The sequence below is a fragment of the Camelus dromedarius genome, chromosome 19 (assembly GCF_036321535.1).
Source record: "Camelus dromedarius isolate mCamDro1 chromosome 19, mCamDro1.pat, whole genome shotgun sequence".
Lineage (NCBI taxonomy): Eukaryota > Metazoa > Chordata > Mammalia > Artiodactyla > Camelidae > Camelus > Camelus dromedarius.
In genome coordinates, this window is record NC_087454.1 from 30768170 (window position 1) to 30782233 (window position 14064).

Consider the following 14064-nt stretch of genomic DNA (forward strand, 5'->3'; position numbering starts at 1 on the left):
CTCTCCTACCACCACCTCTCAATCAAACTCCTGCTTTTTACCAGGTTAAGCATCCTACAACGCGGCTGAGAATACATGTCTTCCTCCCCTTTCCTATCTATTGCCCGTGACCTGGACACTGACTTCTATCACTGATGAGCCAAAGGAGAGACCAGCTATGGTCCCGCCTGACTCCAAGCTGCTGCCAGACCTGTCTTGAAGATTTCTTGGTCAATGTTGGGCCAAAGTCTAATGAAAAGGCACGGAGAACTGATATACACAACAACATGGGTGAATCTCGAATGTGTCATGTTGAGTGAAACAACCAGATATGAAACAGTACTTACTATATGGTCTTATTCCTTTTTTTTTTTTTTTAACATTTTTTATTGATTTATAATCATTTTACAATGTTGTGTCAAATTCCAGGATAGAGCACAATTTTTCAGTTATGCATGAACATATATATATAGTCACATTTTTTTCTCTGTGAGCTACCATAAGATCTTGTGTATATTTCCCTGTGCTATACAGTATAATCTTGTTTATCTATTCTACAATTTTGAAATCCCATCTATCCCTTCCCACCCCCCGCCCCCTTGGCAAACACAAGTTTGTATTCTATGTCTATGAGTCTATTTCTGTTTTGTATTTATGCTTTGTTTTTTGTTTTTGTTTTTTTGTTTTTAGATTCCACATATGAGCAATCTCATATGGTATTTTTCTTTCTCTTTCTGGCTTACTTCACTTAGAATGACATTCTCCAGGAGCATCCATGTTGCTGCAAATGGCGTTATGTTGTTGATTTTTATGGAAAAATATGGAACGCTTCACAAATTTGTGTGTCATCCTTGCGCAGGGGCCATGCTGATCTTCTCTGTATCGTTCCAATTTTAGTATATGTGCTGCCGAAGCGAGAACGGTCTTACTCCTTTTATATGATGTGACAGAAGGCAAAACAAATCTGGAACTTTTTTAAAGGTCAGAACAGTGATTGCCTGGAGACGGGGCAGGCAGGAAGGGTTCTAAGGGAACTTTCTTGGGGGATGAAACGTCTATTTTGACAGAACTTTGAATTACACAGGTGTGTGCACTTGTCAAAATTCAGAAGAGTAAGCTTAAGATTTGTACATTTCAGTCTTTTGTAAATTTTATTCAAAAAGAAAAAGAACTAAATAAATTCAGAACTACCATCATTGATATGCTGCTGAAATGTTTCTAGGTAAAGCATACCGATGTCTGCAACTGACGTTGAAATTCATCAAAATATAAGATGAACTGATGGGTGGACAGATGACTAGATATATGCGTAAAACAGACACGGAAACATGACAGCTGACTCTTGAACAGTGCCGGGGTTGGGCTCAATCAACACAGGAGGGCAGATAGGATGGAGGTCTGGACATCTGTACTTTTTAAATGCTCTCCTGGTGAGTTTCGTATTTGTCACATAAGTAGACCTTAAACTTTTAAAGTTAAAGAAATCTTCAAAAAGACTGCAAAGAAAATATAATTTGTCTTTAAAGAATGCTGTTTAGGGTAAAGCTTCTTAGGGTTTGTGGGTATCTTTTCCTTCCAGCTCTTAGAACTAGATACCAAAGTGTGATACGTCAATGAGTTCACATCAAAATAGAACAAACTCCAGTTTTAGATTCCTAGAATTAATAAGATCTCATTAACAGAAATTATTTTTAATACTACAGAAACTGACATCCGTGGGAACGCTATTAGTTTTGTAACAGGGAAGAACAAGTCCGACTCCACAGTGGGTCTGTTTAACTTTTGTGTTCTATTGCTTTTGCTGCAAGTCAATCACTCAAGAGATGTTGCCTGTAAGCTTAAATTATACATAGTGGCCCATCTCTAGGAACCTTGCCTCCCAGGTAATGAGCATTAAGCTAAAACACCTTGGTTTTGCTCGCAGGAAACACCCCGACCAAGCCCACCTGGGAATGGCTGCAGAAGGAAGGTGTTAACACCTCCCCTCCGGAGTCTGACCGGAACCAGGAAATGTTTGATGTTACTCCCTCCCCTTTCAGTGTAAAAGAAGCCTGAATTCTGACTCAGGCAAGGTGGTTCTTTGGGACAGTAGTGCATCATCTTCCCAGTCTGCTGGCTTTCTGAATAAAGTCGTCATTCCTCACCCCAACAACTAGTCCCTCGATTTACCGGCCTGTCGTGCAGCGAGCAGTATGAGCTTAAACTTGGTAAGTTTCCCAAATTCCAACATCTGTATACCTGGTCAGCATAGCTGGATTACCTTATAGGTGGGCTAAGCATGTGTTTAGAGCAGAAAACAAAATATAAGTTTGGAAAAAAATCTTATCTTTGCTTTTTCAAAAGCAGCATAGCAGGAATCATTATGGTAGAAAAGGAAAAATTAGATTGTATTGGCATGTGTGACATGATTCTTTCTGTGGGAGGCAGGGAGGAACCGTGGCCCTTGCCAGGACTATGGACATGCAAGCTGCCACCAGCCTGGCCAAGGGAGTGGAAGGGGCTTCTGCACTGAAGACAGAACCTTGCTCCCCGTCCTCTGTCCACCATCTCTCCCCAGCCAGGAGTCAACACCAATTAGAAAGTCAAAGCAGCCGAGGAGAGGGGAGCGGAGCAAGCTTGTGCCTGGCCCAGGTTTTACACTGTGAACTTGATGGGGAACAACATACTAATTGTTCTTTGCCTGCTGAGCAGGGCCTGGTGCCAGTGCAGAGCTGGCCCAGAGAAGCTTCCAGAGCCTGGTGACCTGGTGTGGGGACCGGACCGAGCACTGGCTGCTGGCCACCCTGCTGCTTGCCCGTCGGGGTCAGGGTTGGGGTGGGCAGGCACAGCAGGTGCACCACAGACAGATTAGGAACTTACAGGTTTCAGAGTTGCTCTTTTCAGGGAAAGGGACAGGAAATGGCTCAAACATCAGGCCAGTAACAATCAAATCAGAACACTAAACTCCAGGAAGAAGGGGAGGGTTCATCCCTCTGGACTAAACGTGCAGACACTCCCCCATGTAGGGGTCTTATCCTCCGCAAATGTCAAAACACTCCTTGGCCTCCAGGATGTTTGTCCTGCAGCGTGTTGGAGGGACAGAAAAGTGACCTGACCGAGTTCTCCCTCCAGGACCCTGTGAAATAGTCCTTTCAATTGCAGGGCAGCCCCCTGGGTTGTGAATAAGACGGAGTGAATAAAGCAACCTCCCTTGGAAGCAGGACTTTCTGGAAAGGAGAGCAGAAGGCTTTTCTCCGTTATCTCCACACACTGAACAGGTGAAAACTGTATAGTTATCATCTTGCTATCGGTCTTCCTGATGTATTGACACAGGAAAAAATTTAAATGTATGCAAAAGAAAATGTATTTTTGAAAAATACACACACATAAAACTGTCAAAAGCAGTTATCCCTGGGTGGTGGGATTGTAGAAGAATTGCTCTCTCTTTTATCCACATTTCTAGACTGCCTTACTTTATGTGTATATATATGTATATGTGTGTTTATTTATTTATACAAAGACCATGCACATCTAAAACTCAGGAAAATACGAAGGTAGTTCTATAGGAAAATCAGTTTAAAAATTGCAGATGTATTTACAATAGCCAAGACATGGAAGCAACCTAAGTGTCCATCCACAGATGAATAAAGATATGGTGTATACATATACATGTATACACAATGGAATATTACTCAGCCATAAAAAAGAATGAAATAACACCATTTGCAGCAACATGGATGGACCTAGAGATGATCATACTAAGTGAAGTTAAGTCAACAGAGAAAGACAAATGATATATCACTGATAATGTGGAATCTAAAAAAAAAATGAACATATTTACAAAACAGAAACAGACTCACAGACATAGAAAGCAGACTTATGGTTACCAAAGGGGAAAGGGGACGGGAAGGGATAAGTTAGGAGTTTGGGATGAACAGGTACAAACTACTATATATAAAGTAGGTAAACAACAAGGTCCTGCTGTACAGCACGGGGAAATATATTCAATACTCTGTAATAACCTATAATGGAAAAGAACCTAAAAAAGAATCACACAGATATACATCATGTTGCTGTACACCTAAAACTAACACAATATTGTAAATCGACTATACTTCAATTAAAAAAAAAACTGCAGGTGTCGGCTCTTGGCCGCACATTTAACGATGGGTGCACGAGTGGACACGCTGGCCTTTGGGCCGGCACTCTCCGGGCCTCTCTCTGCGAGGAGAGGGAAGGGGAGGTTTCCTCAACGCACATTCCCTCACTGCGGGGACAGGCAGAGCAGTGATCGTGCTGACAGGGCTTTGTTTATGGAGTTTTCTCGAAGGACAGTGGAGCAGATTTCTATCTCAGGAACGTCTCCAGGGCTTTCCTGGGGTTATTTCAAACGCCTAAGACCATAAAATACAGGGCTGAGACCTCCCTTCCGCCACTCTGACAAAATGCCACTGGCTTCCTTTTCTTGGAAATGATTCTATTTTAGGTCCTGCTCTCAGCTCTCCAGAGACGCCAGGCAGAAGCAGGTCACGGCGACCTGTCTTAACTCGTCCCAACTTAGCTCCAGCCATTTTGTCAGCCTTTGACCCTTCACCTGTCACACCTGTCACTACGTCACAGCTATAAGGCACAGAAATATCAAGTCGCTAGGAAAGAGCAAAACTAAAGGGAAAAGACAAAACCCCAATCCTGTGTGTTAGCTGGGACAGATATCACTGCCCCTACACCCATTTTAGAGATGAGGAAACTGAGGTGCAGGAAGGGTCACCCTGGGGTTTGCCCTGAGCTATAACGTATAGCTCCCTGGCTGTGCTCTAGTGCTGCCTGCACCATGGTGGTGCCAACGCCTGGCCAAGGTGCCATCTGCGTGGGCACAGGCTGCAGAGGCATACCACCCTCGCCTGACCTGCCCGTCCTTGGTACTGCGGCTCCACACGGCTAGGACCACTGTGGCAGCCATGAACGGGGACCCAGGCAGACTGGCACCATTCATGAACTCCATCCTATTCTAGTTTTTTAAATTTTTACTTTATTTTATTTTAAATGTTAAAAAGTTATTTTAAATGGAGGTACCTGGGGATTGAACCCAGGACCTCATGTATGCCAAGCATGCATACTACCACTGAGCTACACCCATGCCCCCTAATTTTTATAAGACATTTTACACACTTTTTATTTAAATAATGAAAATAGACAACGTAAGGAATTCACAGGGTATCAAAGAATAAAAAATAAAATGTGAAAATTCTACTTAACCATCTCCTACACCTCCTGCCTCAAGACACACATTCGAAGTCCCCCCACCTCCCCGGAGGCGACCACACGATCGCTGGTGCACGTCGTCCTGCAAAACAACAGTCAGAGTGCTTGCTGTGGACCAGTGATTGCTATGTGCTTCCTGTTCTTCTAGTTCTTTCTGGTTTCAGGTTCCCTAAGCATGAGACCTTGGCTAGGAGAGTTTGTAAGGATGACAGTTCTGAGGTCCGGGAGCAGCAATGTGGGTTCTGACCAAGAGCAGCTGCGGTGAAAACAGCCCAGAGAGCTCAGGTGTGGGCGGACTTTCCTCAAGCCCGTACGTCTGGGATCACCTCGTGATCCCATCCCTTCTTTGAACACAGATGGGCCCTGGAACACCTCCCTTCTCGTTCTCTAGACCCAAGCTGGCTGAAGAAGGGGGGCTCTTTCCCAGCACTCTAAAACTCAGTGGCAACTTTGCTCTGGATCTGGGTCTAACCGTCTCCTTGGTTTTCAGGCTGTGTCTCCAGGGCCCCATCCTGAGTATGCATCCCACATCTGATCGATGGCTCCATGATATGTCACTGTGTTGGTAACACGCCCAGCCCATGAGGTCCGCTTCGTCTGATGACCTCTTGCAGGTCCCCTGCCCTTAAATCCTGCCGCAGGGCAGAGCCTGCTAGCCTGCAGTGGACCCCCCCACCAACCCCCTGCCAATACAGGGCTCTGTGTGCTAGAAAGAACTTCCTCCTGGCATCTGTGACCTGCCTCATCTCCTTAGCACCTGCCTCCCTGTTGTGGACGGCTCCGGGTAACTAGTCATGTCCTAAGGTGTGGCAGGTCACAAAAGCAGGGGAAAGATAGGTGGCAAAGGTGTGTGCTTCCGGGTACCTCGGCTACCTCAACTGACATCATAGGCAGGGATGGCCGGGAAGAACTGTCCAGAACACTTGTTTGAAAGCTGAGGAAGGAGCATAAGTCACTGGCAACCTCTGAGTTTTTCTGTGCACAAGCCGTGGAGCCATTGGGCACCAGCACAGAGGTAGCTGACTTCGCTGTTGCTGGTGGTGACTTTCTTCTCCATGTGCCTGAATCCACCTGTGGTCCAGGCACAGTGCTGCGGGACAAGCAGAGCATGGTATGCTAGGACCAGGGTGAGCTCTGAGCTGGGGAGCAACTTCAGAGTGCTTCCATCCTAAATTCTGCCGTAAGCTGAAGACTACCACCCAGAACATGAATAAAATAAGCCACGTGCCCTCTGCTCTCCTGTGATGCCTGAACGTTGGTGAGACGCCCCCACACGACTGCTCTCTGGACCTCGACGTTGGCTGCATCAGCATCATTGCCTCAGAGCACTCATCTACTGCTGAAAGGCAGAGCTGGTCCTGATGAAGTGAAGAGAGAAGAGGGCTCGGGATAATGCAGTGGGAATCCAGGTGGAGGTTGAGTCAGATGGTAATGAGCTGTGATCTTGAACATGCCACCTTCTGTGGGTCTCAGCCTCCTCACCTGGACAGCAAGCAAGATGGACCCATGTATCTTCTGAGGTACTTACCAACTTTCACATTTGATGAATCTGGGTTTTCCTCCATTACTGATACAGGAGAAGCCACTTAGTTTCATCCTCATCCAGACCACCCAGCCATGTTATTAAGACCAGGAAACGGCCGTTTACACGTTTAATCAAGACAGTGCACCTGACCACCACCCAGGCATTTGCTTGGTGATGTTCTCATTAGATTGATGGATCACTAGATTACAAAGTCCCTGGAGAAGCAAACTTGACTGCGTTCTTACCTGGGTTTCACAGAGCCATAGCAGACCCCAATAATGAATTGAATGAAAAGAGTTGAATTGAGACATCCTATGTTTCCCATCTAATACACCATAAAACAAAAATGCCTGTGGAGGCGGTGAGGGTTGGAAATGCATCTTATAAAGGAGAAACATCTCTGTGCTCAACTAACTGACCTGGGGTCTTCATGCACCCTATGCCAATCTGCTAAATGAACAGACCCAGACATGGGAATCTGCCCAAATGCGGGATACTTGGGTGACAAGACCACTCCAAGGCTCAGAGAGTTTCTGAAGTGCCCAAGAAGCAGGTACAAGCGTGCCTCAGAAGGCTGTTTCAAGGAGCCCAATATAATCTGACAGCTTTATAATGTCCTCAGGGAAGGCATGTGTGTTTCAAATTTGCTATTTCAAACTAAGTAGGTAATTAAATCTTCTTACGTGTAAGACGCGGGCTTGAATCCAATCCTCTCTGAGGTCCTTTTCTGACTTTCACTTTCTGTCGTCATTCATAAACTTAAATACCCCAGAAATAATCACTGCATACATTACATACGATGCTGCAGGAAGAAATATTTTTAGGTTCATTCCAGGTGTGTTCTGGACCTATTGAGGCAACAAAAAGAAAATAAAGTGTATGAAGTGAGCGTGAAGAATAAGGTAGCAAAAGGATAAAACTCACAACCTAGGTGATTTCCGTGTTTCTGCTTCCTGATTTGCAAAATGACCCCAGCCATATTCAAATTATTAAAGTTGAAAATAGAGGCTGATAAAACACCAATCACAGAGCTCAAAGTAGAGCTGAATTTTTAAATTAATTTTTTAAAGCATGATTCATGAATACAGAGGATGAGTTGCTGTTTTAAAAACGTCTTTATATGTAACTTCACCTTGTTCCAGAAAGGACTTAAGATGGTATACAATAAATGAAAAGTGAAAGTCAGAGAAAAGAAAAACAAGGTTGGGACAAACTCCAACAAACCTGCCATATAAAGGATTGGTGATAATATTCTTCATCACTTCCTTAGTTACTACCCAGAGGAGTCACAAGTTTTATCTGCTGTCTCTAACTCGCTCAGTACCCGAAGTATCTTCTCAATTGAGCTTGCCCCGTGCGTCTGTCAATCACAGCTTCCTGATGCTGGCGAACAGAAGTGTTTCCATTTGACAAAGGACTTGGAGAGATGAACTGACTGGCCTGTAGTCACATAGCTAGTTTTGGCAGAACATGTAATTAAGAACTTAAAGAAGAGAACGGGCTTCTGAAAAATTGTACAGAATCTCCCTTTGTGTGAGAAATGAGACAAATAACTGTCTACCTAGGTAGGGTGCCTTAAATGTAGTTCTTCCTGAAAAAATCATTAATTGTATAGGTTTCACCCCTGTAATTTCAAGTTTTTACAAAATTTCAGTTTTCAAAACATCTGAATGATGAACAATTGTATAAGCTCTGTTTAAAAGAATCTGTATTTAGGCAGAAGTGTCATACGTATGGGGAGTGAGACACGCAAAGCTTGAGTGGAGGGTGATTCGGGAGGGCAGTGGAAATGAGGAGAAAGTTCCAAGGTGGGAACGAGATTTGTGTCTTTGGGAAGGAGCAAGGTCAGCAGATTAGGAATGATGTGCATGAAGCAGTGAGTTGCAGGGAACCAAGGTCCAAGAAATAGTCAGGGGTCCGGTGATGGGGGCATTGCCAGCAAGTGTGAGAAGCCTGGATCCATTCTGGGTATGATGAAGGACCATGGTGGGGTCTGAGCAGGGAGCCACAGGAACTGATTCTCTGCCCAAAGCTCCACCTGGCTGCTGCGGGAAGACTACACACGGGGGAGGAAGGGAAGCAGGCAGCTCAGGAGCAGGTGGAACCTGACCAGCAGGTGAGGCACATCTGCGAGCAGGTAAGTCATACTGGCAAGGGGACCAGCCACCTCTTTGAGTAGGTTGTGTTCTGGGCTGAGTGGTGCCCCTCGCAAGTTCAGAGGCTGAAGTCCTACCCCCCAGTGCCTCAGAATGTGACTGTATTTGGAGACCTTTAAAGGGGTAATTAAGGTCAAATGAGGTCCTATGGGTGGGTCCAAATCCAAATGTGACTGGTGTTCTTCCAAGAAGAGGAGATTAGGACACAGACACACACAGGAGACCATGTGAGGACACAGAGAGAAGACAGCCATCTACAAGTCAAAGACAGAGGCCCTCGGAGGAAACCAGCCCTGCTGACACCTTGATCTGGGACTTCCAGCCTTCAGAAGCGTGAGAAAATAACTTTTTGTTGTTTAAGCCGCCCAGCGTGTGGTACTTTGTAATGGCAGCCCCAGTAAACTAATACAGGTAAAGAGCTTCCCTGCATCTCTGGGGGTCCTGCATGGTCTGAGTCCCACACAGAAGATGTGGAAGAGTAATAAGATGTTCACCAGCCGCTGGGGGGGATTCGAAAAATCATCGGGTGACCCTGGCAAACCTCCAAGATGGCAGTAAAACAGCTCACTGGCACAAGAACATCTGAGTGCTGCAGATGAGTGACATGGAGAGGAAAATGAGAAGACAGGGGATTTGGTGAGCAGCTGGGTGGCTCCAGGGAAACCCTGGAGGCTGGACCATAGAAGGTTATCCTTGAAGGTGAACCATCACAGCCTGTGGTTGAGACTCTGGTGCAGGCGGTTGGAAGCCACGATGCTGAGTGTCTTGAGTCTTGTGGGGAGCTGGGCCTGCGTGTCCTGGGTGGGAGTTGGTCACGACATCATTATCATATGAAGCAGTAATGGTGAGGAGTCAGGACTGCACTGGCTTCTGGAAAAGGGGCCAGAAGTTCACCTACTTCTTCTCTGAGGTGGTATGTTGGAACGGAGGGCAGAATTTGACTTTCTCTTTTTAGCAAGTATTTGGCTTTAGCACATTCCTTGCTCCCTCACTTGTTTCTGCGTTAGCAGGATCTGTTCAGATCCAACCTTCAAAATTTTTTATTGAAGTACAGTCAATTTACAATGTTGTGTTAGTTTCTGATGTACAGCATAGTGATTCAGATATATATATATATATATATATATATATATACATATATATATATTCCTTTTCATATTCTTGTTTGTTATAGGCTACTATAAGTTATTGAATATTGTTCTCTGTGCTACACAGTAAGACCTTGTTTATATATTTTATATATAGTAGCCTGTATCTGCTAATCCCAAACTCCCAACTGAACTGCATGATTTATCCTCTCTCTTTTGGGCTTCTCTTATAGCATTTAGCTTACTTGATAGTATAATGTAAGCCGGTGATTGCTTTTCTGATACCCTTTTCTTATTTTTTTATTATTTTGTTGTTGTTGTTATTACTGGAGGTACTGGGGACTGAACCCAGGACCTTGTGCATGCTGAGCACAAGCTCTACAACTGAGCTATACTCCCTGGCCCCTCTATCCCCTTTTTAGATGTAAGTAATTGGCTTCATTCCCAGGTAGACTTTCCCTGTATAGGGCCAGCAGCTCCAGGCTTACACAGAGATATTCCAGGTGCAGCTGCAGACCACTGCAATACAGCGAATATTGCAATAACTCCAGCCACATGAATATTTTGGTTTCTCAATGCATATAAAAGTCATATTTACACTACACTGTAGTTTATTTATAGTGTACAATAGCATTATGTCTGAAAAAAAAATGTACACTCCTAAGTTAAAAATACTTTATTGCTAAAAAAAAAAAGTTAACCATCATCTGAACCTTCAGAGGGTCCTACTCTTTTGTTAGTGGAGAGTCCTGCCTAGATGTGGAAGGCTGCTGACTGATCAGGGTGGTGGTTGCTGATGGTTGAGGTGGCTGGGGAAATTTCTTAAAATAAGACAATGAAGTTGGTCACATAGTCCTCCTTTCATGAACAACTCCTCTGTAGCAAGCAGTGCTGCTGGATAGCGTTTTACCCACAGTAGAACTTCTTTCAAAATTAGAGTCAATCCTCTCAAACCCTCCTGCTGCTTTTTCAATTTAGTTTATGTCACATTCTAAATCCTTTGTTGTCATTTCAACTATCTTCACAGCATCTTCAAAGGAGTGGACTCCCACTCACCTTTTTTGTTCATCCATTAGAAACAATGCTTCATCCATTAGAGCTTTATCATGAGACAGCAGCAATTCAGTCACACCTTTAGGCTCCACTCCTCATTCTAGTTCTCTGGCTATTTCCACAACATCTGCAGTGACTTCCTCCACTGAAGACTTGAACCCCTCAAAGTCACCCAGGAAGGTTGGAATCAACTTCTTTCAAACTCCTGCTGATGTGATATTGTGACCTCTTCCCATTTTCCCAATCACAAATATCCTTAATGGCATCTAGAATGGTGAATCCTTTCCTGAAAGCTTTCAATTTACTTTGCCCAGATCCACCAGATTAATCACTATCTATGGTAGCTATAGTCTTACAAGATATATTTCTTAAATAATAAGACTTGAAAGTCAAAAATTACTCTTTGATCCATAGACTGCAGAATGGATGTTGTATTAGCAAACATGAAAACAACATTAACCTCAATATGTATCTCCAGCAGAGCTTTTGGGGGACAAAGTGCCTGTGGATGAGCAGTCACATTTTGAAAGAAATTGTTTTGGGGGGGCAACGGGTCTCAACAGTGGGCTTAAAATATTCAGTAAACCATATTTTAAACAGATGTGCAATCATCTGTTTCACTGTTCCATGTATACAGCACAGGCAGAGCAGATTTAGCGTAATTCTTAAGGGTCCTAGGATTTCCAGAATGGTAAATGAGCCCTGGCTTGAACTTAGAGTCACTGGTTGCATTAGCCCCTAACAAGAGAGTCAGCCTGTCCTTTGAAGCTTTGAAGCCAGGCATTGACTTCTCCTCTCTAGCTATGAAAGTCCTACATGGCCTCTTCTTCCAAGAGAAGGCTGTTCCATCTACATTGAAAACCTGTTATTTACCATACCTAGCTTTATCAATTATCAGAGCTAGATCTTCTGGGTAACTTGCTGCAGCTCCTCCATCAGCACTGCCTGCCTCACCTTGCACTTTGACGTTATGGAGACGGCTTCTTTCCTTAAGCCTCATGGACCAACCTCTGCTGGCTTCGCACTTTTCTTCTGCAGCTTCCTCACCTCTCTCAGCCTTCCTGGAACTGAAGAAAGTTAGGTCTTGCTCTGGACTAGGCTTAGGCTTGAGGGAATGTTGTAGCTGGTTTAATCTTCCATCCAGAACACTCAGACTTTCTCCATAGCAGCAATAAGGCTGTTTCGCTTTCTTATCATCCATATGTTCACTGGACCAGCACACAGGATTTCCTTCAAGAACTTTTCCTTTGCACTCACAACTTGGCTTACTGGCGCTAAAGGCCTAGCTTCCAGCCTGTCTTGGCTTATGATACGCCTTCCTCACTAGGCTTAGTCACTTCTAGCTTTCAATTTAAAGTGAGAGACATGGGGCTATTCCTTTCACTTGAACACTGAGAGGCCATTGTAGGGTTATTAATTAGCCTAATTACAATATTGTTGTGTCTTGGGGAATAGGGAGGCCTGAGGAGAGGGAGAGAGATGGAGGAAGCGCTGGTCGGTGGAGCAGACAGAACACACACAACTTTTACTGATTGAAACTGCTGCCTTCTATGGGAGCAGTTTGCAGGTCCCCCAAAACAATGACAATAGTAACACCAAAGATCACTGCTTACAGATCACCATAACAGATACAATAATAATGAAAACATTTAAAATATTGTAAGAATTATCAAAATGTGACAGAGAGATAAAATGGGCAAATGCTGTTGGAAAATTGATGCCCATAAACTGACAACACAGGGAGGCCACAGACTTCCAATTTGTAAAAAATGCAGTCTCCGTGAAGGGGGATGAAAGGAGACATGCCTGTATTCTGCTTATTCAGCTGCTCCTGCTGAAAAATAGACTCTTTCTCAATGTTTAAACAAATGTTTCAGGATTGAATCTTCTTGGTCTGGCCTGAAGTATGTCCCCATCACCCACCATGGAACTAATTCCAGAGCTGGCTCTAATAAGCCAGGCTCACGTCACAGTAGATGGGACCAGCTTATCCCAATTTGCCTGTGACTTTTCTGGTTTCAGCACTGAAGTCCTGTGCTCCAGGAAACCCCAGTTTTGGGCAAACTGAGATAGCTGGTCACCTGAGGAGTCCACTGGCGAGGAGGCGGGTTGTGGTCAGCCCCATAAGATTCCTGCAACTAAGTGTGAAAGTAGGATGGTTTCCTGGTGGAAGCATTGGAAGAAGGGGAAATGAATTCTGGCAAAAGTAACAAAGTAATATCCTCTCCATGTGCCTTCCTGGATGAGATGCATCTTGAGGACAAGGACTGAATCTTACTTATTATTCTTGTATCTTTTGTAAAATTTAGCACATTGGCTTCCACATAAGAAGGCCTCAAAAGAATTTATACTCTTTCTTGAACAACTTTATTAAATACTTTAAAAAATTCCTTTAGAGGGAAGAATGCTTAACAAAAAGTAGTTCATGATGGATAAAAGAGAATCACTTTTGATAGTATTTAAACAGTCAGCAATCTTATTTAATTGAGGTTATCAAATAAAATCATGCTGGGAATGGAGTGGATGCAGAGTTTCTGTTAAATGAACTTCCAGAATTATTAGTGTTATGGCTCCTAAGGTTCTTTCCTCATCATATATTTAAGATAAAACTTGTATTATGTCTTCTCTACATTAACACTTAATATATATTAAAAAGCAAAACATAAAATACCTTCCTAGTGATTTGAAATTTGATTCACTAGTTTCAGTTTTGTTGTTAAGTCAGACTTAACAGTGGACAGGATTGTTTTCCTTTGGGGAGGGTGTGGCTTCTGTTCTGAAACTTTTTTCCTGTAACCACTAACTTCTGACCCATTCCTGCCAGCAGTGAGTGATGCATTACAAAATAGGAATTTAAAAGAGAAATAACTGCATGAAGCGCTATGTCATTGATCTCAAAAACAGAATAAACATTTAACATATTTTACACTAAAGAATGAATGATACATCTTGTTAGTTAATGGAGTAGGGAGGGGAAGACACTGCCTCTAACAGGCTGCTTCCAAACCCCACACTGGCCATG

At 43.8% G+C, this 14064-nt stretch overlaps 1 protein-coding gene and 1 non-coding gene across 4 annotated transcripts in view; both read right to left on the minus strand.

Moving 5' to 3' along the window:
- CLIC5 (chloride intracellular channel 5) overlaps positions 1 to 14064 on the minus strand; it is a 152270-nt gene that overhangs the window by 135669 nt on the left and 2537 nt on the right. For all 3 annotated transcript variants that reach the window (XM_064476552.1, XM_031434599.2, XM_064476553.1), the window contains exon 2: positions 7429 to 7593. The gene's annotated coding sequence lies outside the window, so the exon portion shown is untranslated. The remainder of the gene's footprint in view (positions 1 to 7428; positions 7594 to 14064) is intronic.
- Positions 794 to 900, minus strand: LOC116147845 (U6 spliceosomal RNA). The gene has a single exon (XR_004131437.1). It is a non-coding gene; the product is annotated as a U6 spliceosomal RNA (small nuclear RNA).